Here is a 5211-nt window from a genome sequence, read left to right on the forward strand (position 1 = left end):
ATGAGACACATTTTTAATGATAAGTTTCATTAAGGAATAAATGTTTTGGGCAGCAGTAATTAAACAGGCCTGTACAGGATATCTGGAGTTCACGCCACAAATAATTCTTATTACACGTTTTTGTGTACGGAAAACTTTAGCTTGGCTTGATGAGGTACCCCGAAAAATAATCCCATCCAACATTATGAAATGAAAGTGTATGTCGGCTTTTTCATTTTTATATCCCCTATGTCTGACAAAATACGCACTGCAAATAAGAGATTTGTTTAGGCGCTTCAGCAGTTCTGTGGTGTGTGCCCCCCCCCCCTCCCCCTTGTTGAATTTATTATCAAATTGTAATCCAGGAATTCATCACTGCCCACTTCCTCTATGTGTTTGTCATGATATTTTAGGAATACACTGGTGGTAAAACTCTTACAAGTTCTGAATTGCTTGTAGTGTGTTTTTTCGAAATTGGTTAGGAACCATTTATTAATGTCCATGAAACTTTCAGTAACCGATCTTTCTAAGAGTAGACTTCATTTGCTGTTTATTGCAATGTTTGTATCATCTGCAACAAAACAAACTTTGCATCTGGTAGTGTTACTGATAAATGGTCATTTATATACACAGGAGACAGCGATGGCCATCAGATGAAAAAACATTGTGGGATGCCACAACGTATAACTGCACGGATTCAGACTTGTTTACCTAATCCAAGTATTACGATTTTTGTGTCCAGAGTTTTCCCAAACAGTTCCAACAGAATACCGGAATGATTCCACCTAACAGACCGAGGCCGACACCTTGTCTTTCGTTGCCTATTACCAAGACTTTTAAAATAAAATTTTGATTCATTTATTGTTTCCTTATTATTAATAATATTGTTTTCTTGATGTTATTCCCATTGCGGCAAATCAGAAGTCCATTTTTTATTAATGCGATTTGTTATCTTTCAACAAGTTCTGGGTATGATACAATGTGTTCTGTGACATTGTGTCACCAACACAGATATCCAAATGAATAAAATGAAATGAATAAGAATAGAATTAGAATAAAAGAAATTAATGAAGCAACGTGACCAAAAGAAGGTATCGGTTGATGAAGCAAGAGAGTTAATGTGTTAAATATCTGACTTCAAGCATGAGGGCGACAAAAACTTGATAAAATAATTGAAATTCTGTTTAAAGTTAGTTGGAAGTCGCTATGTGCTCACACTATCAAACACTGGGTGAGTGTGGGCTGGGAAACTTGCGCTTTTTTTAAAAAAAATAAAAGCTTGTTTTTCGCGCAACTCAGTGTGACGTCCCGAATTACACAGACAGAAAGAAAAATCCCACACCAAGAAATAATAACTGTTGAGGAATGAACTTTCGGGAATACAGTTGTCTAGGTAACATATTTAAACGATTATCGTTGCAAGTTGACAGGTTAGTGTAAGCACGAGACAAGCTATTGCAAATGTGAAATACTGGTCATTAACAACTGCTGTAACCGCCAGAATGTTGAATAGAAGCATGCAAACATGCAGGCATTGTATTGCACAGGTGCCGGATGTCAGTTTGTGCGATGGAGTTCCATACCTATTGCACTTGGTCGATCGATAGAAGGACAGTTAATGCTGCTTGTGGATGACGGCGGAGTTGTCGTCCGATGATGTGCTCGATTGGAGACAGATCCGGTGATCGAGCAAACCAAGACAATATGACGATTGTAGAGCATGTTGGCTTACATCACCATTATGTGGGTGAGCGTTATCCTCTTGGAAAACACTTGCTGGAATGCTGTTCATGAATGGCAGCACAACAGGTCGAATCACCCAACTGACATACAAATTTGCCGTCAGTATGCATAGGATAACTACGGGAGTGCTCATGCTGTCATACGAAATAGCACCCCAGACCATAGCTCCATGTTCATTTCCAATGTGTCTAGGCCAAATACAGGTTGATTACACAAGCTCACCAGGCCCTCACTGACACCGAGACAGAACTTGGTTTCGTCAGAAAACAAAGTAGACCTCCACTTTGCCCTCCAATGAGCTCTCGACTGACACCACTGAAGTCTCAAACGGCGATGGTTTGGTGTCAGTGGAATGAACGCTACAGTGCGCCTGGCTCAGAGCTGTCCAAAAGTAACAGGTTTGTAACATTTCGTTGTGTGTCTGTGTTGTCAGCTGCTGCTCAAACTGCTGGGCCACAGTCGTACACTGAACACGACAGTATTTCCATTTGTTTCTGCCATTTGGATTTCGGGAGGCCGGTCTTCTTGCGACAGTACCTTCCTGTGAACACCGTTGGCAGCAATCATGAACAGTGGATAGATTCCTGTCATGTCTTCCTCCAGTATCGCAAATGTAACATTAAGCTTCCGTAGCCCTCTTAACACCTCATGCAATGTCAGTCAGCTGTTGACAACGGGATATTCGTCGTTTTATAGGCGTTCGTGACTAACATCAATTCACTACGTCCAATCTCAAAGGTAGCTAATGCTCACGACCGTTACAGCTCTCATTTAAAGCAAATCTGATTTGCATCATGGCGGCGCTACTAGTGTCTCTTATGCAGCTAGTGCGAAATTTGCACAGACATCTTTCAGATGTAGAAACACGCTTACCAACTTTCGATTATCTCGCACAACTCCATCTTGGAGTTGGGAATTGTTTCGCCAGTGTATGTGTCGTACAATGATACGAGGGTAATCCCAAAAGTAAGGTGTCCTATTTTTTTATAAGTACATAGACCTGTTTATTTCTGCAGTGGTTTACATCAGCCAACAGCTTGAACATTTAGCTATTTTTCGACATGATCACCATTTCTGTCGATACATTTTTGTAGACGCTGTGGCAGTTTTTGTACGCCAATGTCATACCAGCTCGCCGCCATGCTGTTCAGAAAGTTATGAACATCTTCTTTCACCTCGTCGTCGGAGCTGAATCGGTTTCCGGCCGAATGTTCTTTTAACCTAGGCAACAGGTAATAGTCACTGGGCGCCAAGTCAGGACTATAGGGTGTGTGGGTGGTTATGTTCCACTGAAACTGTTGCAGGAGAGCAACGGTTTGCCGAGGGATGTGCGGGCGAGCATTGTCATGGAGAATGTGTACGTCCTTGCTCAATATTCCTCTTCTCCGGTTCTGAATTGCCCGTTTCAGTTTTTTCAGAGTCTCACAGTACCCGTCAGCGTTAATTGTGGTCCTAGCGAGTTAGCTCCGACGACGAGGTGAAAGAAGAGGCTCATAACTTCCTGAACAGCATGGCGGCGAGCTGGTATGACATGGGCATACAAAACGTGCCACAGCGCCTACAAAAATGCATCTACAGAAATGGTGATTATGTCGAAACGTAGCTAAATGTTCAAGCTGTAAACTGACGTAAACCATTGTAGTAATAAACAGGTCTATGTACTTATAAAAAAATAGGAGGCCTTATTTTTGGGATTAACGTCGTATCATTTTGCAGAGACATACAGTCTTACACTCTGAAGAATTTGTCGCTAACAGAGTTACTGGGAAATGAACAACAAATGAAAACATGATGACTGGTGCTGCAATTTTACTACATGATCAAACAAAATGTGATAAGCGATAAACGGTTTGCTTTCATCATTTTGCATTTGGCTGGTGGGCGGGGGGAGGGGGGGGGGGGAGAGGGAGAGGGTTCAAAGATGGTTCAAATGGCTCTGAGCACTATGGGACTTAACATCTGTGGACATCAGTCCCCTAGAACTTAGAACTACTTAAACCTAACTAACCTAAGGACAGCACACATCTATGCCCGACGCAGGATTCGAATCTACGACCGTAGCGGTCACGCGGTTCCAGACTGAAGCGAATAGAACTGCACGGCCACACCGGCCGGCGAGGGGGAGGGGGCAGGGAGCATAAGTGCTCTCATTCTCAAATATTGCATGAATATATTCTACACTACTGGCCATTAAAATTGCTACACCAAGAAGAAATGCAGATGACAAACGGGTATTCATTGGACAAATATATTATACTAGAACTGACATGTTATCACATTTTCACGCAATGTGGGTGCATAGATACTGAGAAATCAGTACCCAGAACAACCACCTCTGGCCGTAATAACGGCCTTGATACGCCTGGGCATTAAGTCAAACAGAGCTTGGGTGGCGTGTACAGGTACAGCTGCCCATGTAGCTTCAACACAATACCACGTTTTATCAAGAGTAGTGACTGGCGTATTGTGACGAGCCAGTTGCTCGGCCACCATCGACCAGACGTTTTCAATTGGTGAGAGATCTGGAGAATGTGCTGGCCAGAGCAGCAGTCGAACATTTTCTGTATCCAGAAAGGCCCGTAGAGAACCTGCAACATGCGATCGTGCATTATCCTGCTGTAATGTAGGGTTTCGCAGGGATCGAATGAAGGGTGGAGCCACGGGTCGTAACACATCTGAAATGTAACGTCCACTGTTCAAAGTGCCGTCAATGCGAACAAGAGGTGACCGAGACGTGTAACCGATGGCACCCCATACCATCACGCCAGGTGATACGCCAGTATGGCGATGACGAATACACGCTTCCAATGTGCGTTCACCGTGATGTCGCCAAACACGGATGCGACCATCGTGATGCTGTAAACAGAACCTGGATTCATCCGAAAAAATGACGTTTTGCCATTCGTGCACCCAGGTTCGTCGTTGAGTACACCATCGCAGGCGCTCCTGTCTGTGATTCAGCGTCAAGGTTAACCGCAGCCATGGTCTCCGAACTGATAGCCCCTGCTGCTGCGAACGTCGTCGAACTGATCGTGCGGATGGTTGTTGTCTTGCAAACGTCCCTATCTGTTGACGCAGGGACGTGGCTGCACGATCCGTTACAGCCATCGGGATAAGATGCCTGTCATCTCGATACGAGGCCTTTGGGATCCAGCACGGCGTTCCGTATTACCCTCCTGAACCCACCGATTCCATATTCTGCTAACAGTCATTGGATCTCGACCAACGCGAGCAGCAATGTCGCGATACGATAAATCGCCATCGCGATAGGCTACAATCCGACCTGTATCAAAGTCGGAAACGTGATGGTACGCATTTCTCTTCCTTAGACGAGGCATCACAACAACGTTTCACCAGGCAACGCCTGTCAACTGCTGTTTGTGTACGAGAAATCGGTTGGAAACTTTACTCATGTCAGCACGTTGTAGGCGTCCCCACCGGCGTCAACCTTCTGTGAATGCTCCGAAAAGCTAATCATTTGCATATCAC

Source organism: Schistocerca piceifrons, chromosome 8 (assembly GCF_021461385.2).
Source record: "Schistocerca piceifrons isolate TAMUIC-IGC-003096 chromosome 8, iqSchPice1.1, whole genome shotgun sequence".
In the NCBI taxonomy this organism is placed as follows: Eukaryota; Metazoa; Arthropoda; class Insecta; order Orthoptera; family Acrididae; genus Schistocerca; species Schistocerca piceifrons.